General features: G+C 34.3%; 1 long non-coding RNA gene across 2 annotated transcripts in view; it reads left to right on the top strand.

Annotated features, from left to right (window-relative positions):
* The window catches only part of LOC129059530 (uncharacterized), a 65868-nt gene extending 46330 nt beyond the window's left edge, over window positions 1-19538 (top strand). For both annotated transcript variants that reach the window (XR_008525499.2, XR_008525498.2), the window contains exons 2-3: window positions 8694-8761; window positions 16775-19538. This is a non-coding gene — a long non-coding RNA (uncharacterized LOC129059530). The remainder of the gene's footprint in view (window positions 1-8693; window positions 8762-16774) is intronic.
* Window positions 19539-27753: the final 8215 nt, after the last annotated feature.

Below are 27753 nucleotides of genomic sequence, written 5' to 3' on the forward strand. Positions count from 1 at the left end.
AGTTATTGAAGTCAACAAATGAGTTATTTTATGTCTGGTACTTAGCATAGTGCCTGGCACATTATAAAACTAAATAAAGATTAGTTATTATATGATTATATGAAATTATAAAAATACTTTCAATTTTATAAATTATAAAATATACAATTTCAATTCACCTTACTGAATCTGATTCTTTTCTTTAGCCTGAATTCTCTAATTTATAGACTTAATATTTATAGAGCAGGATGTGAGCTAAACTGTTCTGCTTTCTTCAGCAGACTCTAGACTAGAAAAAATATTTTAAAAGATAGTTTAAAGTAACTAATGTGTTAGTTGTTATAATACCCCAACTCCATTACCTTACATATGCACAGACACATGCTCTGGCACAGGCATTTGTGTCTGTGTGTGTGAGTGTGTATGTGTGCACTGTAGTTCCGACAAGCTTTCCATATTCCAGTTGGATCAAGCCTGTATTTCTGACATAGTCCAGGTCCCCAGGTAATTCCCCCGAGCGCAATTATGTTGAAACCCCAAATCACTGGCACTACTGCACCACAGTTGTTAAAACAACCCCAGAAAAGCTACAAAAATGAATGAATTTCCAAATTTAGCCTGAGTGATTGCTTAGAGCGGTGACTATCATTCTAAGGAATGTAGCGGGTTAGTGCAAGGTATTGCCAAAGTAGGTGGTGGATTTCCTCCTTACACAAAACTATGATAGTTAGTGGGTTTGTAAAAACTCAGCAGAAATACAATTCTTCATTTATTTTGTTTCCAAGAGTAGAAAACAGGAGAATTTTTCTTTTTCTCTTTGTGATCAAGAGGAAGGTAGCAATGATCAAGAGTCATCTCGCAAAATGCCAAGTGAGTGGAGCTGATCCATTGGCACAGGTGGTAGAAGCCTACTTAGTGAACCCCAAGCAACAGGTTTTTGTCAGTGGAAGGAATAATCAAAGAACTTTCTGTATAGGTTATCACCTTAATAAGCCCACTGTAAAAAACGCCTCAGGAAGAATGTATTGATAGTCAGCATAACACGAGTCTAAACAGAGGCTGCAAACTGAGTGGGTGTGGAAGAGGCTTGAGGAAATACGCCATTCATAGAGAACAGGGAGGTGCTAGCAAACAGGGAAGTTGGAGATATTCCATAGCAAGATTTTTCCTAGGGCTGTGTCATTTTGAAAAAATATAAGTGCCTCTTTAAGCAAAAGATTGTTGGTTCCCAATCCCTGCAGTAAGCCATCTGGCCTCTGGTGAGGCTGTTGCCACATGGACGGTCATTTTATCTGAGGAGCAACCAAGAGCACTATGAAAAAAAAATGTAATAATGATCTCTAATTGACTATATAGTCTAATTTTAAAAACTATGGCAAACTCAAAGACTTCAAAGTGCTGCAGGGAAAATTTGCACATGGGTGATGCCTTATTTCCCTTCCTACTCTCTAAATCTCAGTCTCAGCATGGAGCTGGTCACATCTGCTTGCATGGGTCTTTATGCTGCCAGTCAAGCTGTGTGGAGAACAGGCAGCATGGCTGGGTACATGGCCGCAGGTGCATCAGTAATTCCTCTAGGTAGGAACAAATAAAGTTTATGTTTGAAACAACCAACTGGAAACTCAGGAAACCCTCTTTAGTAAACATTGTAAGAAAACTTGGCATAGTTCCAAAGAAAGTGTACTGTCATTTACTTTGTTTAAGGAGAAAACTTATTTTCCCAATGTGTTTTCAAAAAGTTCTGATCATTATGTTTAGCTATCCAAATAGTCTAAGAAGTCAAACAAATCAGTCCTTTGCTACAGTTACCATCAATGGGATACAAAGAAATGGATATTATTTTAATAGCCAATTGCTTTCCAAAGCTATTTGAGGAATAAATATGACTTAACAGAAAATATTTGATGTTTCACTAAATTAAAGATAATGGATATCCTTGTTTTTATAAAGGGATCTAAGTCTATTGAAAATTTGAGCTGCATTCTTCCTGAAATGTGTGCATACTGATTCATTCAATTTTGAAGTAATTTATCACTTTTATAAATTAAATGATTTTCCTCTGCTTCTCACACAATGAAGTTATGTGTGAAAATTAACTAGGCCGGGCGCAGTGGCTCACGCCTGTAATCCCAGCACTTTGGGAGGCCGAGGCGGGCGGATCACAAGGTCAGGAGATCGAGACCATCCTGGCTAACACGGTGAAACCCCGTGTCTACTAAAAATACAAAAAATTAGCCAGGCGTGGTAGGGGGCACCTGTAGTCCCAGCTACTCGGGAGGTTGAGGCAGGAGAATGGCGTGAACCCGGGAGGCGGAGCTTGCAGTGAGACGAGATTGCGCCACTGCACTCCAGCCTGGGCAGCAGAGCTAGACTCCATCACAAAAAAAAAAAAAAAAAAAAAGGAAAAAGAAAAAAAGAAAAGAAAATTAACTAATGGGCTGGGCATGGTGGCTCACGCCTGTAATCCCAGCACTTTGGGAGGCCGAGGCGGGTGCATCACGAGGTCAGGAGATTGAGACCATTCTGGCTAACACAGTGAAACCCAATCTCTACTAAAAATACAAAAAAATTAGCTGGGCGTGGTGGCGGGTGCCTGTAGTCCCAGCTACTCGGGAGGCTGAGGCGGGAGAATGGCCTGAACCCGGGAGGCAGAGCTTGCAGTGAGCCGAGATCGTGCCACCGCACTCCAGCCTGGGCGACAAAGCAAGATTCAGTCACCAAAAAAAAAAAAAAAAAATTAACCAGTGATTCTGCAATTTAATGCTCTTTCTTGAAAGAACACTCTAGGGAGTTTTATTCTGATATGCTGCTAAAGTTTAGGGTATGTTTATTAATTTACAACATCCATATAAATGATTTCTGAAATTAAGAAGGGAAATGCATTCTAATTTGCCAAGGCTTTTGTAAAATTTTTTCCAAAAAGTCACTTGAATATCCTTGATTTTGTACAATGAAATATCTTTATAGACTCTTACCATAACTCAGTGTTCCTGATGATTTTGTCTGTGATTATTAAACATTTTACTATCACAGAAATAGAAAAAAAATTGAAATTCCTATGAAACCACAGAAAACCCCAGATATTAAAAAAAAAAAAAAACTTGAACAAAAAACAAATTTGGAGACACTACCCCACGTGATCTCAAAATATATTACAAGGCTATGGTATTCAAAACAAGATACTGGCATAAAAACAGATATATAGATGAATGGAACAGGAAAGACAGCCCATAAATAAATCCATGCATTTACAGCCAATTGATCTTTAACAAAGGTGCCAAGAACACAAACCGAGAAAAGGACAATCTTTTCAATAAATGAGATTGGGAAAATTGAAAATCCATGTGCAGAAGAATGAAATTAGACCCTTATCTCACACCATACACAAAAACCAACTAAAAATGGATTAAAGACTTAAACATAAGACCTGAACATGTAAAACTACTAGGAGAAAAACAGGAAAATAATACTTTTTGAAATTTAGTCTAAGCAAAGATTTTTTGAATATGATCCCAAAAGCATAAGTGACAAAAGCAAAAATAGACAAATGGGATTGCAACAAACTTTAAAAAGGTTTTGCATGGCAAAGAAAACAATAGAGGGAAAAGAAAATCTACAGAATGGAAGAAAACATACAGAATGAAAAAAATATTAACCACTGATAAGGGGTTGATGTCCAAAATATATAAGAGACTTGCTATGGCTTTGATGTTTGTCCTCTAAACCTCATGTAGACATTTAATTCCCAACGTTGGAGGTGGGGCCTAATGGGAGGTGTTTAGGTCGTGAGGTGAATTCCTCATGAACAGATTAATGTCCTCCCATGGGGGTGAGTGAGTTCTCATTCTTTTAGCTCCTGAGAGATCTGGTTGTTAGAAAGATCCTGGAACCTTTTCCCTTTCTCTTTCTCCTGCACCTCTGCCCAAACACTCCCCTGTGCTTTCCACTGTAGGTGCAAGTGGCCTAAGATCCACACTAGATGCAGATGCCCAATCTTGAACTTTCTGGCCATCAGAATAGTGAGCCAAATAAACTTTTTTTCATAAATTACTCAGCCCCAGGTATTCCTTGATAGCACACAAAATGGACAAGACCAAACTCAAATAACTCAACAGCAAGACAAAAAGTTACTCAATCTAAAAAGTGGGCAAAGAACCAAAACAGATATTTCTCAAAAGAAGACACACAAATGGCTAACAGGTGTATGAAAAAAAAAGTTTAACATCACCAAGTATAAGGAAAATGCAAATTAAAAACACAGTGATATCACCTCACACCTGTTATGATAGCTGTTATCAAAAAGATGGAAGATAACAAGTATTGCCAAGGATGTGTAGAAAAAATAACACTCACATACTGTTGGTGGGAAGGTGAATTAGTACAGCCATTTTGGAAAACACTGTTGTGCTTCTTCAAAAAACTAAAAATAGAACCACCATATGATCCAGAAATCCCACTACTGGGGATTTATAAAACAAAAATAAAATCAGTATGTCAAAGAGATATTTACATGCCCATTTTCATTGCAAACATTATTTACAATAGCCAAGATAGGAATCAACCTAAGTTTCCACCAACAGATATATGTATAAAGGGAAAATGTGACACACACACACACACACACACAGTGAACTACTATTAGGCCTTTAAAAAGAAGTGAGTCTTGTCATTTGCAGCATGGATGAAACTGGAGGACTTTGTGCTAAGTGAAATAAACCAGACACAGAAAGACAAATATTGTGTGATCTCACTTGCATGTGAAATCTAAAAAAGTTGAACTCATAGAAGCAGAGAGTAGAGTGGTGGCTGTCAGAGGCTGTGGGGTAGGAAAGGTGGAGAATGAGAGCTATTGGTCAAAAAGTACAGTCTCAGGATCAATAAGTTATGAAGATCTATTACATGGCATGATAACTATTGTTAGTATAATGTATTGTATACTTGAAAATTGCTAAGAGAGTAGACATTAAATTTCTTACCACTAAAAAAGACAAGTATGTGAAGTAATGGCTATGTAATTTTGTTTGATTTAATAACTTCCCATTGTATGCATATGTCAAAATATCACATTGTACAGTGCAAATACATACAATTTGTATTTGTCAATTATATCTTAATAAAGCTGGGGGGAATGTTAATAATGGCAATGATGGTGACAATTGCTGAGCAGTTGCTTTATGCTGGATACTATTATTTGGTAGTTGATATAGAGTAGTATTTAAGTACATTGGCTTTCAATTCACAGAAACCTTGTTTTCCATTACACCTTTAGTGAATACATTAGTCAGCAGAAGGTAGCTTATTCATGACTGTCAGAGAAAGTCTTCTATGACCTCTTGGAACTGAATTTCTCCATCTGAGAAATGGAAATAAAACACCTACCACACAGAATTGTTACTATAGCAGATAATTTATATACAGCACTACACAAAGTTTTGAAGAAATAAAATTTGTCAAAAATATACTGAATTTATATATTTTTTAAACTTTGAAATTAAGGTCAAATACAATCATTTGTGAATAGAGATCAGAAAAAATGGTATTTTGGCTTAAATTGCTTCAAAAAATAACACTTATCTTCCATTTAAATTTTTTTACATGTGCATGGAATTTGGCAAATACGGAGTTTTAAAGTATTAAAATACTTGCTAGAGTTCATTTGTGCCTAAAGATATGCTGAAAACTCATCCAGCAGGTTATAAGCTGGTTGACTATATAACTTGCTGTCTGGAATAAGTATTATATATTTGGGGCAAAGATTTATATTTATATCATTCTACCTATAGGCTTCATTAAAATACTTGAAATAATTATTAATAAACCTCTGCATGCTGAGAGTGAAGATTCTAAGCAATGAAAATATAAATACTTGATAACAATATTATATATACATTCTTTAGTATGATTGTACTCACATAATTTCATTGAGACTCAAAACTATTGAGAAGTAGGCAGGTAATATTATTCCATTTTTAGATGAAGAATCTGAAGTTCAAAAACTTAATAACTGGTCTAAGTTTACCTGAGAAGTAGGCAGCAGAGCTGACCAGTTTGCTCCATGTCCCAACATTTTATCACTCTCTTTACGCTGCATCTGATTTTGTATCCTTGAAAGACAACTGTGGCATGAGAGTGAAATTCTATGAGAAAGAAAACAAAAATAAAAGGAGTGGGAAATATTTTGGATATAAGTGTTTGCAATAAAACTATGAGCCATACTGCCATCAAGATGTTTACTGAACAGATATAAATCCTTTGGTCCTATTCATATGCTTTGATTAAAACAGAATTCCTTTCCCATTCCCTTCTCATATGATTATTTTCACAATAATTGTAGATGGCTGAGCTAAAGGTCAGGAACTCTCAACATAAAATTCTAATGATAAAATATCACGTTATGGCATACTACCCAAATTGTATTAACTTTAGGTTTCCATTTGATTATATAATTTTTGACTTCCATGATGACTTCAGACTTTAATAAGTTGGAATATCTACTATATATAAGCAAAAGCAGGGTTATCATTAAGCAAATTATACCAACCAGTCATGGTTTTTCTTATTACTGTCTCTTTTCCTTTTTGTTTTTGTTTTTTATTCTCCTGTCAGGATACTTTGGTTTTGGTTTTTAATCACGCATAAATAGAATTTATCTGAAGAGAAAATTTCTTCATATTTCAAGATAAATTTTAATGAACATTGAAATATTTTCACCTTTCATAATAGACCAACCTGTGTTTTTACTTGAACCAATCATAATTATTATTTTAAACATAAGGTAAGATAGAGGGGGGAAAATGTTCTGTTTAGCACCAGACTTTATATAATGACCAAGCTTATATTAGAGATCATGATGTTGTCAACTGTCTGAAAGACTATTGCACCCGTTTCCTATCTGGAGTTGCCAGTGGGAGTAGGGGCATCAAGAAGCAAGAGGGTGTAACATAGTCATAGCCAAGAACTAGAAGGAGTAAGAAAACACAGGCACAGTTTTTTAATCATTAGGCTTTAGGGATGCACTAGAAGTTAGACCTTTGCACATCTTAGGTAGCGCCAGTAAAAAAGATGATATAACATTTGTGATTCTTTGCACAAAATTTAAGGAATCCAGCAGACCTTTCTACCCCAGAGGTGTTAACTGTGGCTACAGGTACATTGATATTTGCATGCATTACAGAAAGTAGAAACCATTACTCTACTCTTTAATTCTATGAGATCAACTTTTTTAGATTACACGTATGAGTGAGGTCATGCAGTATTTGTCTTTCTTTGCTTGGCTTGTTTCACTTAATATTATGTCCTCCAAGTTCATCTACATTTCCGCAAATAACAAGATTTACTTCTTTTTAAAGGCTGAATAGTATTCCATTATATATATATATAGATATATATATACACACACACATATATGTATATACATATACATACATATACGTATGTATGTATATGTATGTATATGTATGTATATATGTATATGTATGTATGTATATATACATATATACGTATGTATACATGTATATACGTATGTATACATGTATACATGTATATACATACATATACATATATGTATATACATATATACATATATACACATACACATGTACATATGTATATATGTGTATATGAGTATATACATGTATATACACATACATGTATGTATATGTATATACATATATACATACATGTATATATGTGTATATATGTATATATACACATATGTATGCATGTATGTATATATGTATATGTGTGTATATATACACATATGTATAATTACATTTTCTTTATCCATTAATTCGCTGATGGACACTTAGGTTAATTCCATCTCTTGCTACTGGGAATACTGCTATAATAAACTTGGAAATGCAGATATTTTCTGCATACTGAAGTAGAGAGAACAGTGGTTACCAGAGACTGAGGAGGGGTGAGGAAAGGAGACAGATGATGAGGAGAGGTTGGTCGCAGGTACAAAGTTACAGATAGAAAGAATAATTTCTGGTGTTCTGTTACATACCAAGGTGATTATAGCTAATGACAATGTATTGTGTATTTCAAGTTAGACAGGAAAAGGACCTCAAAAGTTATCACCACAAAGGAATGATAAAGGTTTGAGGTGATGGCCATGCTAACGATCCTGATTTGATAATTACACAATGTATACATGTATTGAAATATCACACTGTACCCCATAAACATTATTGTCATTTCTTAGCAAAATTTAAAAAGAGAGAGTAGGAATAAATGGCATAATTGTATTGTGGTAGGCTTCGTTTTTTAGTTGAGGAGAAACTATCAGAATGATCAGGGAGAAACTGAGGAGAGTTAAAGAAAGCTTTAAAATGAGAGGGAATACTTTAGGGAATTAAGAAAGAAAGGAAAAAACTAAATTTCATGTTAAAGGAATAGACTATTTTAGGGTTGTTCCTGTTGTTGGTAGCCTAAATAAACTAAATTTGAGTGTGATGGACTTTTCTGTAAGTTGAAAAATCCATGACACTTGCTTTTACTATCATATTTGTGGTAGCATGCTGACTTTAATTGTGTCTTGGTTAAAGAGTACATAAAAAAAGATAAAGTGTATATATTGGGGAAGCAATAAAATGTCAAATAATTCAATTAGTTTTTAAAAATTTGATTTACCAAATGGGAAAAAAGCAAGGTCATCACTTCATGTTGTTAATTGCTCATCAGTTCGTTGTGTTTGATTCATTTAAATTCAGGATAAAGAAGAAGGAAATGAGATAGAAGCTGAGGGAGTTGTTAAAGAGTTTCTACCTAAAGAAAAGGGGTAAGTAAATGCAGTAAAGTTAATAATGTCTGTGAGGAGGAAGAAATAGATACTTGTGCATAGATTAAGTGATACTAAAAGAAAACTCCTTAAACTTCATACAAATAAAATTTACTGTAAGATTTATAATTTACAAGGTGTAGGAAAGTAACAAGAAGTTAAATATACTTCACTGATAGGTATCAGCTCCTGAAGAAAACTTCTGTGAACATTTTGGTGTGTTCCTATGCACAGACTGTAGTTTATTTTATGTATCTTAGATCAAATTTTATATGCTCAGTTTTACACAGTTTTCTTTGTTTATCATTTTAACAATGTAAAATGTTCCTGGTGCTATAAGTTTAATAAATATCTCTAATCTCTGCACATTTTCTTAAGGATGTCTACAAGGGTAATTCAGTCATTTTCTATTGTTTAGATTTTTTTCTCATTTCACAAAAATAAATAATGATGTTTGTAGGGTGAATTCATTGGGATAAATACCACAAAGTTTCTTGTTACACTTGTCCTTGACACTTGTAAGATGTGTACTTTCACTATGAGTGGATGAAAGTGTATATATCAATATGCCATTTAATATTATGACTTAATTCTTGCTGATTTGTTAAAAAAACTTAAGCATTAATAATTATTTTGATGATAAGATCACCAGGGCATTTTTCTTCGTTGCATATTTCTTACCCTGTTACATTTTGTCATTGATAAATAGTCAGTTCTGTGTTTTCTTCATCATTTTCTGAAGAAATACTCTACTTCCACCATTATGCACTTCACACTCACTTGCATTCTGAGACTACCTGGGAAACACGAGTTTATCTAATTTGACTTACCTTGACTTGCAACTGTTTTCCAATTGCCAAATGATTATAACAACACTTGGTATTTTTTGAGCTTCCAATTTCTCCCCCAGAGCTTATAAAGTCCATTCAATTAAGTTCTTTTTTTGTTTTTCGAGGTGGAGTTTTGCTCTTGTTGCCCAGGCTGGACTGCAGTGGTGCAATCTCGGCTCACCGCAACCTCTGCCTCCTCGGTTCAAGCAATTCTCCTGCCTCAGCCTCCCCAGTAGCTGGGATTACAGGCATGTGCTACCATGCCCAGCTAATTTTTTTGTATTTTTGGTAGAGATGGAGTTTCTCCACCTTGGTAGGCTGGTCTCAAACTCCTAACCTCAGGTGATCCACCCTCCTCGGCCTCCCAAAGTGCTGGGATTACAGGAGTGATCCACCACACCCAGCCAAATTCTTCTTAATCAACATGAAGTGGACTTCTATCTGTTCTAATTTATGTAGTCAAGTTTTCCTATTTTCTTTCATTGAGACAGAAAGAAAACCAGAAACCATCAGTTTTGATCTTTGGATCACTTTAAGTTTGTGTTGTTTCATCTCAATTCTTTTTTAGAAAATATCCATCTAAAACTACTAGGAGAAATAATACTCCTATTTAAAATTCCTTTTGATATGGTTTGGCTATGTTCCCATCCAAATCTCATCTTGAATTGTAGTAATCCCCATGTGTCAAGGGTAGGGCCAGGTGGAGATAATTGAATCATGGGAGCCGTTTCCCCCATACTATTCTTGTGGTAGTGAATAAGTCTCAAGAGGTCTGATGGTTTTATAAATGGGAGTTTCCCTGCGCTAGCTCTCTTGCCTGCCACCATGTAAACATGACTTTGCTCCTCATTTGCCTTCTGCCATGACTGTGAGGCCTCCCCAGCCATGTGGAACTGTGAGTCCATTAAACCTCTTTCCTTTATAAATTATTCAGTCTTTATTAGTATGTCTTTATTAGCCGTGTGAGAACAGACTAATACACCTTTTAATGTTTTAATTTCTCTGTGCCATCTCTGAAAACTTTAGCTACTTTATATGCATATACTCACTCATACCCATCATTAAGAGACAAGAAGTTTCTTTGCTTGTGAAGACTCTCTGACAGTCATGTGCTCTAAGAACAATTTCTGTGGTGCCCTTGAAATAAACATTCTGGTGAAGTAGAAGAAACTTCAACAACTAGCAGCAAACAGATCAAATTTCAGCAAATGAAACAAGGTTCAAAGTCTAATTACAACTGAATTCAAATTGAACCAGTGGCACCAGTGACATTTCTTTGGCCTGTTCTGAAAGACAGTGGGTGTTTCTAGCACAGATTGTTAGTTTTAATTTGCTCAAATGTGTTTTTATTACCAATTGGTACAGAGGTGGCAAAAGGAAACAGTCTCTGGAGGCAGAACAAATGGAGAAAAGTGTTTTGAGTCCCTTTTAGCAGCAGTCAGTTTGATATCCCCAGGGAAATATTTCTTGACAATAATTATAAGACAAACATCAACATTTGGTTTCTTAATGTTTGACAAAATGGAAACTATTTTTGCCAGGAAAATGGAACCAGTGGATCCCTTCAAACTCGGTATTTAATGCAGGCTTAAGAAAAGGCTATAAAGGAGAAAATATGGAAAGTATGTGATCTTTAACCCAAATAGGCTGTAAAGTCAATCTAACACACACTCTAGATTTATGAAGACCTACATTTTCTGTTTTTTTAAAGTTTTTAGAGTTATTTTCATTTGTTTTATTTTTAATCTTTCATGCCTTTCACTAATGCATTGAGTTTTCTTTGTTCTTTTCCCTTGATTCTAGGTTCTTTTTTGTTTTTTTTTTTTTGGAAATTATGCATTTAAAAATCTTCTAATAGTTACTAGAGACAATTTTAAATATATTAATTTTGCTATTAAGTTAGCCTAGAATTTTAAAATTTCCAAACAGTTCAATAAAATAAATTTAACACACAGAACTAAAATTACTATTGCCAGGTCTTACTTGGATTCTATTCTTTTTCCAAGTAAATGTTAATGAGAAGAGTAGCAGGAAGAAAAGTGACCATAACAATTGGCAGATATATTTATTTCTCTAGCTTTTAAAAGTTTATTTTAAACACACAAGGCAGAAATATAGGCCCCAAACAGGCACCACCCAACCAATAAAGGATGTTTTATAAAACTTCAATGGCCTTGTCATCTGTTATTTATTTTTATTCATCTTTGCCCCGTTTTCTTTCTTTTTCCTTCTATATCTACAGTTAATAATAAAAATTAAACAGGATATGCTAAATGAATGTAACTCAAGGCGAAGTTTTTTCTGTAATCAGAAATTATATAACATTATTCTGCAGAGCTTCTTCATTTGCTTTATCCAATTAACATATAACTGGAAAGTTCCACTTCTAAGTCTGATAAGTATTTGGGATCAATAGAAAATTTCAGTTTGAATTTTTATTGCATCAGAAATTAGCAGTTAACCAATAGTCATTTATCTGGGCAATTTATAATTATTTCCTTCATTTCACATTAGGAATAATATCTAAGTAATCATAAACCCAAGTTCTCCTGTACCGAAGTTTCTTGACAAGCCTCTAAGCTTTGCTAGTCCTTGTTACCAAAGTGATTTCACAGTTCACCTTTTCTCCTCTCAATGTGATATAAAATCCAGCCATGGCCCTCCTTTGTTTTTAATACCACATTGGGTGATGGTTCTGTGTGGTAAAGAGAGCCCATAAAAAACAAATAGAACATTTCAAGATGTCATTATTAATTCCACATGATGAATATTTACTGCAGTTGCTATTTAGATGTCTCAGAGGGTATCCAAATTCATTTGATGTAACATGAGGAAACTAGCAAACAACATCATTAGCCTTGGAAAAAAACACTGGTTAAAATAACTAAAAACAAACACAAGCCAAAAAAAGGGGGGACAAAAAGGGTAACACTTTCTCACAAACTTGTTTTGGGAATTTCTATTAAACCATTCTGACCATTAGTGAGCATAACAGTGTTTTTCAGATTTTTTTGGATCCTTATATATTTACTCAATAAAATCATGACTTTATTTGTTTTTTAAAATTGGTACATGATGACAGGTCTGTGCGTCTGGCAGGAACAATATCTTTCCGGTGTCCATGCTCCTTCACCTCTTGTTTCTGTCATTTATAATTATCAAGGAAGTACCAGGTAAACAAATGTGAGTTTAAAACAATTATAAAGCTTGTAGAATCATACATGGACATTTAAAAAATATGAATTAATTTGTAGGGCCACCAAACTGATAATAATTTTGAGCCACTGCCAAAAAAGGTAAATAAGATTGTTTCCCACCTACTTAAAATTCAATGCAAATGTTGAAAATATTCAGCTTTATTTTCATTCATTTAACTAACAGTCCCTAAATATGTAAAAAGATCTTGTCACTATGCATACCTTGGAACTAGTGAAATAATAAGATATAGCTTCCATTTTTGAAAAATTCAATATAAATGTGGGGAATATCAATCTTATTCCATTTTATTCTAAGTTGAAAATTTGATACCTCACTCTTACAGTCACTTTTATTTGCATAACATCAATTTTACTTTCTATAGAGCATCACATGTTAAACGAATTTCATCAAATGTCTTTCAAGAAAATAAATACTATGATGGCCTGTCCTTAAACCTACCACCAATAGCTAATTTTAAAAATGTACAGTGAGAATTACTCAAAATTGTATTTAATGATGCTCTGATGAAGATGGCAAACTGAAAATGTGGCATTAGTGTCTCTCTTCATCTCCCATTTTTTTTGAAATCAAAACAACAACAACAATAAAGATTACTTAACAAAATCCCTTAACAACAACAAAAAAATAAGAACCAGAAAATTTGCCCTTTGAGGGCCTTCTGGAAAATAGCAAAAAAATGATTTGAGATTGACAGGTAAATTTAAAGCAAAGTCAATTATAACAATATACACAATGTGTATCCTCCTGCAGGGATGATAATTGGTCTTCCTAATAAGTCCCTGGAAAAATCCCAAGTCTGTAGTCTGTGGGTGGACATGGTGACTTGTCTTCCTGCCGTAGTGGGCAAGGCATGCCAATCAAATTCTTGGAGTATAGAGACGTTCAAGGTGGGAGACTGGGCTCAGACTCAAGTGAGAAAGGCAGATGCATTTGATGCCCTTCCCAACATTAATCATTCTTCTCTTTATCAATCATAAAAACCCAACCTTGAGTATTTGCCCTCCATCTCCTACCAGAAGGAAAGCCCAATTGCATAGAACCCAAATTCATTCCTCTCATTCATAAGGAAGGCTACTGTGAAACAATTTTTTTCACAATTAAGAAGCCCATGCCAGCTGTATATATGAATCCTTATAATCATTATAATTCTCTCTTTGTAAATCAAGTAATTTGTCTGATAGAGCTTTTATTGAGTCCATGTGATGTGATAAGCACTGATCAAATAATGAGATACACTGAGGTGAACAATCCAGACAAGGTCATTGGCGTCATAAAGTTAACTCTCTTACATAGAATACAAATGGTAAATGAGCAAATAAAGAAAAATATTTAAACAAGCAAATAAAGAAAAATACAGATTATGGTAAGTGATACAAAAGTTTAAAAGTCAGGTGAGGAGCTAGAAGGTAATAAGGGAGTCCCTTTATAAAGGAAAATCAAAAGACCTCTTGTAACAATATGAGATTTCAGTAGAAACCTGAAAGAGGAGAATGAGCCAAACATGTGCAAAGTTACAGAAAAGAACATTTCAGGCAGAGGGACAGTCATAAAAAGGGGGGCCTGGATACATAGTTGGGAGGAGGGCAGCATCTTTGAGAAAAACAAGGAAGCCAGTGCGCCTGGAGCATAATGAGAAAGGTGAAGATTGATGTAAGGTGAGGCAGTGTCCATGTCAAGAAGAGCTTTGAAGAATATAGTAGAGCCTGGATTCTTTTTCTGACTCATGAGATAGCATTAAAGGTTTTACTCGGAAGGATGGCATCATCAGCTTTATTTCTCAAACAATCACTACATTAGCTCTGAGGAAAATAATTGAATAAGGGCAAAGTGGAAGAAGAGAGACCAATAAATGGTCTCTGGTGGTAGTCTAAGCAAGAATGATGTCATCTCAGACTAGGTAGAGGCTTTGGGTATGATTCCTGGGTTTTTGGTTTGAGCAACAGAAGGATGGTGGTGATATTTAGTGAGATGGGAAATATTAGGGAGGAATAGGATTTAGTGGGAGGTAATCAAATTTTACTATCTAATATGATATGTTTGAGATGTGTAATGGTATGTTTGAAGGTGTTAAAGATCTTGTCTTTTTCAGCGAGAGATCAATGTTTGACTATAATAATAAAATATGCTTACATTTTCAACGTTTGATAACAATTCAAGGGTAACCAATAAAATTTTAGAAATATAATTTATAAATTCCAGGTAACCAGAAGAAGAAGAAAAGAGTTAATAAAATGCCAGAGAAATATAAACAAAAGAGAACGTGTAAGAAAAAAAATAAAATCCTACTATAAACATAAAATAAGGTGGTAGGATATATCCAAATGTCTCAATAAATTTAATACCTGCCAGATCACCCATTAACTATATCTTCTTCGAGAGGGCAGAGAATACTTCCGTCATTTGAGAAGTGCGTTGGTGAGAAGAGCACTGCTCTGTAGTGGCTTCTCTGGAGGCCAGAAATGACAGCAGAAAGTACTGCTATAAAAATGGGTTCTCTGAACTGAATAGAATCTATGAGATCCTATATTTCAGGGATCAAATGCAAGCATTAAATGGCCAAAGACAACATGTGCATGGTTACCTTGATGGGCAGCAGACTCAAAGCAGTAATAGAAAACGGTCTGACCCACAGAGACCTTTGGCATTGGCTAATTAATCATGGAGACCCTATGGCTAAAATAAATATGCAGGCTAGTAACATTATAGTTGGTATATATCAATAAATGGCCCTAGGTGTGGTGAACAGAAGTTCGACTTGAATTGCTCAATATGGAGTTATGGCCCATTTACATCCCCAGATCCTCTTTACTTAGGCAATGCTGGGTGTATTTGAGAATTATACTGCCCAAAACTTATGCCCTAAATTTCCTCCAGCTTTCCTCAAAAGAACTTGTGATCATCCAAAAGAATTATTGTTGATGGGAGAAGGGAAAATAATCAGATTTTTCAGAGATTATTGATCACTGGCTCTGAGCAGTGGTTTATGGAGAGCAGTGGGTTAATGGAGTTTTAGCGAGAGTCCATCTCACAGTTGGCTTGGTAATCGCTCAAACTCATGCTGTGATTATTTTCTCAACCCTTCGGGGCATAATTGGAATAGGTATACTCTCAGAGCAAAGTTTAAGTGGAGACCTCTAGAGCTTCCTTTGTCAAAATGATAATTCAAAATCAATACTGCATTTCTTAAGGAATTACAAAGATTAGTGCCACCAAAATGTACTTGAAAGATATCAGAGTGGTGATACTACTGCATTCCGATTTAACTAGCCTATTTAGCTTGCATAGAAAACAAATGAATTTTGGAGAATAACAGTAGATTACATTAACTTGATCAGATGGTGACTACAATTGCAGCTGTTGATCCAGCTGTTTTTTCCTTACCAATGGAAATCAACAAATCTTCTGTCACCTGATATGTAGCTTTTGATCTGTTGAATGTTTTTCTGCCCTCTATATCTTTTAGTAAATACTGCCAAAGGAGTTTGATTTAACTGGCAGATTTAGCTTTAAAGTTTTCACTTTCATTATCTTACTTCAGGGTGGTTTCCACTCTCCAGCCTTATGACATAATCTTCATAATTGTTTCTTTATTTCATTGAATATCATGTTGATTGATAATATTATAATATGAACATTTTGCTTATTGGGCCTGGTGAATAGCAAGTAGCAGCTACTCTAGTTACCTTGGCAAGACAAATGCTTATCAAAGGATGAGAAGTAAATCCTACCAAAATTTAGGGACCTGTAATCTTGCTATTAGGGGCTCGGTGTTCTGCAGGAGGCTGAGATATTATTTTTAAGATGAAGCATAAATTACTGGATCTGGCCTATTATACCACTAGGAAGGGAGTACAATACCAAGTGATAGTCTTTGAATATTGGGTATGATAGTCATTGTTTTTTGAAGAACACAAAAGAAAGTCATTTTTAAGTGGTCCTGCAATAAGAGAAGGCTCTCCAACAGATCCAGGCTGCCATGCCAGATGCTCTTCCTCTTGAGACATATGTGCCATTAGATCTGATGCTGCTGAAGTATTTATGGCAGATAAGGAGTCTATAGGAAGATTCTGGAAAGTCTCTATAATGGATCACGGCACAGAAATTTATGTAAGTCAGATTCATTCCTTATGACCTCAGTCTTTCTACAAGGGCTCACTGACAAAGTACTAATAAATGTAACGACTGGTTGACAGTCAGTTAAGTTGAGTTGCTGCCACACAATGCAGTCTTAAAAATGATCTACCAAATTTTTACTCCAGAAATACATCAAATGTGATTGTAATAAATGATTCTTTTTTTGTATAGTGCTGAATTATGTTTGTAATCTCTCATTTAGGATATTTGCGTCTCTGTTCATGAGATATATCGGCTTTTAATTTTGCCTTTTTATAATATATTTTTCAAAGTTAAAATTAATTTGGCCTAAAAATACAAGATAAAAAGTGTCCTCTCTTTTTCTATTCTTTGTAAAAGCTTGTGAAAACTAGTGCTATTTCTTCATTAAATGTAAGTAAGATCAGTCTCATGCTGGGAAATATTTAACAGCTGGCTTTTCAAAAATATTATATATATTATAATTTATGTTACATATAACATGCAAATATTATATATGTAGTATATACTGCATGCTCATTGTGAATTTTTACTGCTATTAAGGATGTGTAACACAACTTACAAATGAAGTGTACATTCTTTACTGTAAACTCTTTATTGCCAATTGAGTCTCATATAATACTTTAGTGGCTTTCTTTCTTAACTCTTGTATCCACACTCAGTCTAGAAGAGCAATTTAGCCAATTTGATAAATAGATTTGCATCCTAATCTATTAAATGTCTTCCTTTTGTATTTACTGTTATTAATCATATATGTGATCTACTGATCAACTAATTCTTACCTTCATACAAACTATATTTATGAAACTGAAGCCTCTTTACATTTAGCAATAAATCAAGCCCTCATATATATGGCTTAATAATTTCTGTGGTGTTAACTCTCCCACCCTGGCTGGTTTCATGCTATCAATGTGATATCACTGAAAATAAAATTGAGAAGAGGGACACAGTAGAGCACCAGTATAAGTATTTGCACCCTACAGATACAATAGATGTTAATAACCTCAAGAGCAGCTAATAGTAAAATGTAATAAAAAATAATGAGGAAGTGGCCGGGCGCGGTGGCTCAAGCCTGTAATCCCAGCACTTTGGGAGGCCGAGGCGGGCAGATCATGAAGTCAGGAGATCAAGACCATCCTGGCTAACACGGTGAAACCTCGTCTCTACTAAAAACACAAAAAATCAGCCGGGCGCAGTGGTGGACGCCTGTAGTCCCAGCTACTCGGGAGGCTGAGGCAGGAGAAAGGTGTGAACCTGGGAGGCAGAGCTTGCAGTGAGCCGAGATGGCACCACTGCACTCCAGCCTGGGCGACAGAGCGAGACTCCATCTCAAAAAAAAAAAAATTATAATAATAACGAGGAAATAATGAGTTTGGGATATTGATTATTTTTCAATATGATTTATTTAGTTGTAATTTTAAATGTTTTAATTTTTAATAATGACTGTGTTAAAGAACTAGCTTGCAAAATTTCTGAAATTTTAGCAGTTGTCAGAAACAAGCCATCTCCAGTACATCACCATTGAAGTCATCACATAATCTATCTGTGCCAAGAGTTTTATTTAAGGCAAAGTATTCAATTATAGATTTATTTCATTTAACAGTTTTAAGACAATAGAGACTTTTTATATCTTCTTGGGTCAATTTTGGTAAGTTGTATTTTCCTAGAAAATTGTCCTTTTCTTCTAAATTTCAACATTTATTGGCATAAAGTTGCTCACTAAAATATCTCATAAACCTCTTAATTCCTATTACTATTGTCCCTTTTTAATTCTTGTTATTTGCTTTTTGTTAGTTTTTATTTCTTGACCCATCACACCAGGAGTTTATCAATTGCCTTAGTTTTTCTCAAAAAATTTAGCCATTGATCTATTTTATGTTTATTGCTACTTCATTAACTCTTATTTTGACTCTTTCCCTTCTACTTTTTATAGATTTAAATTTACTGTCATTTTTCTAAGTTATTGAGATAGAAGCTTAGATAATTTATTTCCACCTAGCTTTTCTAACTAATCATTAATGTTCTATGAAATGATGTATGTATGATAGCTACAGATTTTTCATTAATATTCTTTATATAGTTGAGGAAGATCCCATCTATTCCTAGTTTCCTGAGCATTTTCATGAGGAAATTTAAGATTTCGTATGAAGCACAGCTTTAACTGCATCACATAAATTTTGATATGTAGTACCTTAATTATCATTTATTCCAAAATATTCCCTAATTTCCTTTGTGATTTCTTTTTTAACCTATGAATATTTCCATTTACAAACCTTGGAGTATTTTCTAATTATCTTGTAGTTATAGATTTCTACACTAATTGTACCATGGTAAGATTACATAGTATATGATATAATCTTTTAAAATTTGGCTAAACAAATGGTTAATTTTAGTAAAGAAATGTGTATCTTGTGATTTTGGCACCACATGCAAAGGTATGCCATTTGGACCAAAAATATTATGTTTTTAATAATAAATACTCATATTGAGATGTGTTTGTTTGTTTTCTAAATTAAAAAAAAGTTAAAATCTCCCCAAAATAATGTAGATTTGTATATTTTTACTTTTTAATCCATCATTTAAAAATTAATTATTAGATGACATTATTAAGATGATTCAGGTTAAAATTGTTCCATTTTCCTAGTAAATTTAAACATATTATTATAAAGTATATCTCACAATATCTAGTGTTTGTTTATGTCTTACATCTTATTTCATAGGTCTGTAAACTTTGAATATTATTTATAAGTTGTATATTTTTCACTTTTATTTATTTTCAGTTTCTGTATGTCCTTTAGATATGCTTTCTAAATAGAACATGGTTGTTGCCATTGATGTTATTATTTTTATAAAGTCTGAAAATATATTATATTTACATTAACTTCATTTACACTTAACATAATCACACACACATCCATCCATTTGTATGTATGTACTCAGTGTATTTCATCATTAAGTATGATAGCTATAGATTTTTCATAAATATCCTTTATATAGTTGAGGAAGATCCCATCTATTCCTAGTTTCCTGAGCATTTTCATGAGGAATAGATGTTAAATACTTATTTGCACCTATTGAGATAACCAAAGCATTTTTCTTTTCTATTCTACTAATGTGATAAACTGTCATGCTATATTAATATAGTGTATACCACAAAATTGATAGTTCAATGCTAAGTGAGCATTGTATTTATGGAATAAATCCCATTTGGTCATGATGTATTATTCTTTTTGGATATTACTGGATGTCATGTTATATCTTGCTGCATAATAAATTCCCAATAACACATCTACTTAAAACATGATTTTATTATCTCACAGTTTTCATTGGTTAGGCATATGAGCATGGATTAACTTGGTTCTCAAATCAGAGTTTTACAGCTGTAAGCAAGGTGCCAAATATGATGGAGTTCTTATTTGGAGTTTAGGGTCTTCCAAGCTCATTCAGGTTGTTTTATGTAGAATTAGGTTTCTTGAGGTTGTATGACTGAAGTATTCATTTTCTTGCTCTCTGTCAGTCAATGACTACTGTCAGATCCTAGAAGCTACTTTTGGGTTCGTATCATGTGGAGCTCATAGGCAGTTCACAACATGGATATTTGCATTCTCCCAGGCCAGCAAGAGTGTATAAATATGACTTTCTCCTCTGCAACTAGCTAGAAGAAACTCTCTGTAAAGATCCTGCCTGATTAGATCAGGCTCACCTAGGATAATTTCCTTTTTAGATACATAACATAACGTAATCATGAGAGTGGTAACTAATTACAATTATAGCTTCCACCCACAATAAAAGGGATTATATAGGCACATACACCAGATGGTGGGAATCTTGAGAATTATCTCAGAATCCTGCCTATGAGAGATTTTATTTGATTGAATTTTGTTTAAAAATGTATTTAAGAACAAAGCAAAGAGGCAACCTACAGAATGGGAGAATATATTTGCCAACTATGCATCTGACAAAGGTCTAATACCCAGTATCTATAAGGAACTTAAACAAATTTACAGAGAAAAACAACCCCATTAAAAAGAAGGCAAAGGACACAAACAGACACTTCTCAAAAGAAGACATACATGTGGCCATCCACATATGAATAAAAGGTCAATATCACTGATCATTAGACAAATGCAAATCAAAACTACAATGAGATACCATCATCTCTCACCAGTCAGAATGTCTACTATTAACAGATACTGGTGACGTTGCAGAGAAGAGGGAACACTTATGCAATGTTGGTGGGAGTGTAAATTAGTTCACTCATTGTGGAAAGCAGTATGGCAATTCCTCAAAGAGCTAAAAGCTGAGGTAACATTCAACCCAACAATCCCATTACTGGGTATATGCCCAGAGGAATATATTAATAAATCATTCTACCATAAAGACACATGCACGCGAATGTTCATTGCAGCACTATTCACAATAGCAAAGGCATGAAATCAACCTAAATGCTCATCGAAGACAGATTGGATAATGAAAATGAGGTACATATACATCATTGAATACTATGCAGCCATAAAAACGAATGAGATAATGTATTTTGCAGGAATGTGGGTGGGACTGCAAGAACAGAAAACCAAATACAGCACGTTCTCACTTAAAAGTGGGAGCTAAATGATTAGAACTTATGAATACAAAGAAGGAAACAACAGACACTGGTGTCTACTTGAGGGTGGAGAGTGGGAGGAGGAAGAGGAAAAAAGAAGATAACTATTGGGTACTAGGCTTAATACCAGGGTGATGAAATAATTTGTACAACAAGCCCTTTGATATGATTTTACCTACATAACAAACTTTCACGTGTACTCCTGAAACTAAAGTAAAAGTTATTTTTAAAAATGTATAGAGTAGAATAGTGGCTACTAGAGGCTGGATAGGGTGAGGGTGTTGGGGAAGGTTGGTCAAGGAGTACAAAGTTACAGTAAGATAGAATGCATAATTTCTAATGTTTCATTGCCGAGTAGGGTGATGTAGTTAACAATAATATATTACATATTTCAGAATAGCTAGAAGAGAGGATTTTGAGTGATCTCACCAAAGAAATGATAAATGTTGGAGGAGATGAATATGCTAATTATCCTAATTTGATCATCACACATTGTAAACCTATATGAAAACATCACACTGTATGCCATAAATATGTATAGTTATTATATATCAACTAACAATAAAATAAACTTAAAAAATAAAAAGAACTAAAAATAAAACTACCATAAAATCCAGCAGTCCCACTACTGGGTATATACCAAAAGAAAAAAAAATCATTCTATTAGAAAGATGCCTGCACTTGGATGTTTATCACGGCACTATTCACAATAACAAAGATACAAAATCAACCTAAATGTCTGTCAATGGATGAGTTGGTAAACAAAATATAATCTCTATACGCCATGGACTACCACTCAGCTATCATAAAATAATGATATCGTGTCTTTTGCAGCAAGATGGATGGAATTGGAGGCCATTAAACTAAGGGAAATAACTCAGAAACAAAGTCAAATACCCCATGTTCTCACTTACAAGTAGGAGCCAAACAATGGGTACACGTGGACATACAGAGTGGGAAAATAGACACAGGAGACTCAGAAAGGTGGGGTGGGGGTGAGGTTGAAAAATTACCTATTGGGTATCATATTTACTATACATAAAAATATATACTAAAAGCCCAGACCTCACCACTATGCAATATACCCATGTAACAAAACTGCACATGTACCTCCCTACATCTTTAAAACATGTTGATTCTGTGTACCTAAGAGGTTTTGGTGAGTAGTTTACAGGTTTATTTTTCCCCTTGTAATGTCTCTATCTAGTTTTGATAGAAATACTGCTGTTCTCATGTGGAGGGTGTTTCCCTTCTCTTCATTTTCTGGAAGAGTTTGAGTAGAGTTGGAACTATTTCTTTGTTTAGTGTTAGGCATAATTCACCACGGATGCCATCTGCGCATGTGGTTTTCTTTGAGGTTAGGTTTTTTTTAAATTATACTTTAAGTTGTAGGGTACATGTGCACAATGTGCAGGTTAGTTACATATGTATACATGTGCCATGTTGGTGCACTGCACCCAGTAACTCGTCAGTTAACATTAGGTATATCTCCAAATGCTATCCCTTCCCCCTCATCCCACCCCACAACAGTCCCCAGTGTGTGATGTTCCCCTTCCTGTGTCCATGTGTTCTCATTGTTCAATTCCCACCTATGAGTAAGGACATGCGGTGTTTGGTTTTTGGTCCTTGTGATAGTTTGCTGAGAATGATGGTTTCCAGCTTCCTCCCTGTCCCTACAAAGGACATGAACTCATCATTTTTTATGGCTGCATAGTATTCCATGGTGAATATGTGCCACATTTTCTTAATCCAGTCTATCATTGTTGGACATTTGGGTTGGTTCCAAGTCTTTGCTATTGTGAATACTGCCACAATAAACATACGTGTGCATGTGTCTTTATAGCAGCATGATTTATAATCCTTTGGGTATATACCCAGTAATGGGATTGCTGGGTCAAATGGTATTTCTAGTTCTAGATCCCTGAGGAATCGCCACACTGACTTCCACAATGGTTGAACTAGTTTACAGTCCCACCAACAGTGTAAAAGTGTTCCTGTTTCTCCACATCCTCTCCAGCACCTGTTGTTTCCTGACTTTTTAATGATTGCCATTCTAACTGGTGTGAGATGGTATCTCATTGTGGTTTTGATTTGCATTTCTCTGATGGCCAGTGATGATGAGCATTTTTTCATGTGTCTTTTGGCTGCATAAATGTCTTCTTTTGAGAAGTGTCTGTTCACATCCTTCGCCCACTTTTTGATGGGGTTGTTTGTTTTTTTCTTGTAAATTTGTTGGAGTTCTTTGCAGAATATACATTCTTCTCAGTACCACACCACACTTATTCCAAAATTGACCACAGAGTTGGAAGTAAAGCACCCATCAGCAAATGTAAAAGAACAGAAATTATAACAAACTGTCTCTCAGACCACAGTGCAATCCAACTAGAACTCAGGATTAAGAAACTCACTCAAAACTGCTCAACTACAAGGAAACTGAACAACCTGCTCCTGAATGACTACTGGGTACATAACGAAATGAAGGCAGAAATAAAGATGTTCTTTGAAACCAATGAGAACCAAGACACAACATACCAGAATCCCTGGGACACATTCAAAGCAGTGTGTAGAGGGAAATTTATAGCACTAAATGCCCACAAGAGAAAGCAGGAAAGATCTAAAATTGACACCCTAACATCACAATTAAAAGAACTAAAGAAGCAAGAGCAAACACATTCAAAAGTGAGCAGAAGGCAAGAAATAACTAAAATGAGAGCAGAACTGAAGGAAATAGAGACACAAAAAACCCTTCAAAAAATCAATGAATCCAGGAGCTGGTTTTTTGAAAAGATCAACAAAATTGATAGACCACTAGCAAGAATAATAAAGAAGAAAAGAGAGAAGAATCAAATAGATGCAATAAAAAATGATAAAGGGGATATCACCACTGATCCCACAGAAATACAAACTACCATCAGAGAATACTATAAACACCTCTGTGCAAATAAACTAGAAAATCTAGAAGAAATGGATAAATTCCCGGACATATACACCCTCCCAAGACTAAACCAGGAAGAAGCTGAATCTCTGAATAGACCAATAACAGGCTCTGAAATTGAGGCAATAATGAATAGCTTACCAACCAAAAGAAGTCCAGGACCAGATGGATTCACAGCCAAATTCTACCAGAGGTACAAGGAGGAGCTGGTACCATTCCTTCTGAAATTATTCCAATCAACAGAAAAAGAAAGAATCCTCCCTAACTCATTTTATGAGGCCAGCATCATCCTGATACCAAAGCCTGGCAGAGACACAACCAAAAAAGAGAATTTTAGACCAATATCCCTGATGAACATCGATGCAAAAATCCTCGATAAAATACTGGCAAACTGAATCCCGCAGCACATCAAAAAGCTTATCCAGCATGATCAAGTGGGCTTCATCCCTGGGATGCAAGTCTGGTTCAACATACACAAATCAATAAACATAATCCAGCATATAAACAGAACCAGTGACAAAAACCATATGATTATCTCAATAGATGCAGAAAGGCCTTTGACAAAATTCAACAACTCTTCATGCTAAAAACTCTCAATAAATTAGGTATTGATGGGACGTATCTCAAAATAATAAGAGCTATCTATGACAACCCATAGCCAATATCATACTGAATGGGCAAAAACTGGAAGCATTCCCTTTGAAAACTGTGGCTAGGTTTTTAACTATCAATTTAATTTATTTAATAGGTATAGGGCTGTCTGGTTTATCTATATCTGCTGAAGTAAGCTTCAATAGTTTGTGTCTCTCAAGAAATTTGTCCAGTTCACTTAAGTTTTGGAATTTATTGACAAAGTTGTACGCAATATTCCCTTAGTCTTTGTTATTCTTTTAAAAGTTGTAGATTTATAGTGATAGTGTTTCTCATTCTTGCTATTGTTAAATTTTCCTTTTCTTTTTTTTTCTGATTAGCCCAGGTATATATTTCTTCAAAGAAAAACTTTTGTCTTTATTGTCTTTGTTAGTTCTCTGTTTTCTATTTTCTTGATTTCTGGACTGATCTTTATTATTTCATTGTTAATGCATATTTTAGGTTTCATTTATGCTTCTTTTTTGTTAATAAAGGTAGAAACTGAAGTTACAGTTTTCATCTCTTTTCATATATGTATTAGTGTTTAGTCGTATAAATTTCCCTTTAAGTGCTGTTTTAGGTGCATACCACAAATGTTGTTGTGCTCTATTTGTATTTTAAAAATATAAATGACTGAAAATGTTTCCCATTTTACTTTTGATATCTTATTTGACCTTGGGTTATTGAAAAGTAAGGCTTTTTTTTAGTTTCTGAATATTTGGAGATATCCTTTTGTTACTGGCATCTTAATTCTATTGTGGTCAGTGAGCATACTTTGCATGATTTGAATTCTTCAAAGTTTATTGAGACTTGTATTGACCTTGAATGTGAATTATTAGTAAACGTTCCATGTGCTGTTGAAAATACATGTATTCTATTGTTGGGACAGTAGTGTTTTAGATCAACTATTTCAAGATTGTTGGCAGTGCCATTTAACTTTACTGATTTCCTGCCTATTAATTCTATCAGTTATTAAAGTAGGATTATTAAGACTTCTGACTTATAAATTTGAATTTGGCTATTTCTCTTTATACTTCTATTAGTTTTGCTTCATGTGCTTTGAAGCTCTGTTATTAAATGCATTAATGTGTAAAATTATTATTCTCTTGATGAATTAACTTCTTTATTATGAAATTGCCCTTTTTCCAAGTAATATTTTGCTCTAAAATCTACTTTATCTAATATTAATATAGTCTTTCTAGTCTACTTTGATTATTGTTAGCTTAGCAATAAATATAATTTTCATCCATTTTCTAACTTCTTTGTGTCTTTATATTTAAAGAGTGTTTCATGGACATCAGATAGTTGGATGTCATCTTTGTGTCCAATCTGACAATCCTTGCTTTTTAACTGGAGTGATTATAATATTAAAATTTAATATGATTATGGATGTGTTTGGGTTTAAATTCACCATCTTGCTATTTGTTTTCTATTTTCTCACCTGTTTTGTTCCTTTTTGTCCTTCTCTGACTTCTTTGGAATTAATTTAATATATTTTTATTATTCCATTTATCTCCATTGTTATCTTATTGGCTATAACTTTTTTGGTATTATATTAGTGGTTGCTTTGGGATTATATAATATACATTATTAGTCATTATCAACTTTCAAATGATATTATGCCATTTCATATATAGTATAAGAACCTTAAAATTGAATGCATTCACTTTTCCTTGCCTGGCTTTTGTGTTATTATTGTCAAATATTTTACTCTTCCGTATGTTATAAACTTCACATTGCGTTGTTATCCCTCTTGCTTTATATCCTCAATTATCTGTCAAAAATATTTAAATGATAAGAAAAAATGTATCTTATTTATATCCATATAGTTATCATTTCCAGTGTTCTCTCTTAATTTATGTAGATTGAGATTTCCATCTGATATTATTCTTTTTTCTTTGCCTGAAGGGTATCATTAAACATTTCTTGAAGTGCAAGTCTTCTAATGATTAATTCTTTTGGGTTTTGTATGCTTAAAACCCAAAAGAAAATCTTAGTTTTCTTAATTTACTAAAAAAAAAAAATTGCTGGGAATATTTGTCTAGGTTTACAAATTTCCCATCCACCAATACTTTAAAAATATTGCTTACCATCTTCTGGCTTGCATTGTTTTCAGTGAGAAATCTGCAGCCATCTATGTCTCTCTTCATCTATACATGTTGTATTTTTTCTTCTTGCTGATTTTAAGATGATTTCTTTGTCACTAGTTTTAAGCAATTTGATTCAGATATGCCTTAATGTAATTTTATTTGTTTCTTGTGCTTGGGATTGTTTGAGTTTTTAGATCTCTGGGGTTTGTAGTTTTCATTACATTTGACATTCTTCAGCCATTATTTCTTCATCTATATGTTTTTTCTCCTATTTCTCTATTCTTGCTTCTTTACATACTCCAGGCGTATGTATATTAGATCACATGAAGCTGTCCAACACCTCACTCACACACCGTTCATTTTATTTTCAGTTATTTTTCCCCTATGCTTCATTTTGTACTTTTTACAGTGGTTTTCCAGTTCACTGATCTTTTTTCTTTTTTTCTTTTTTTTTTTTTGAGATGGAGTTTCACTCTGTTGCCTAGGCTGGAGGGCAGTGGTGCGATCTCAGCTCACTGCAACCTCTGCCTCCCAGGTTCAAGTGATTCTCCTGCCTCAGCCTCCCAAATAGC

This window comes from Pongo abelii, chromosome 4 (assembly GCF_028885655.2).
Source record: "Pongo abelii isolate AG06213 chromosome 4, NHGRI_mPonAbe1-v2.0_pri, whole genome shotgun sequence".
NCBI classification, from domain to species: domain Eukaryota; kingdom Metazoa; phylum Chordata; class Mammalia; order Primates; family Hominidae; genus Pongo; species Pongo abelii.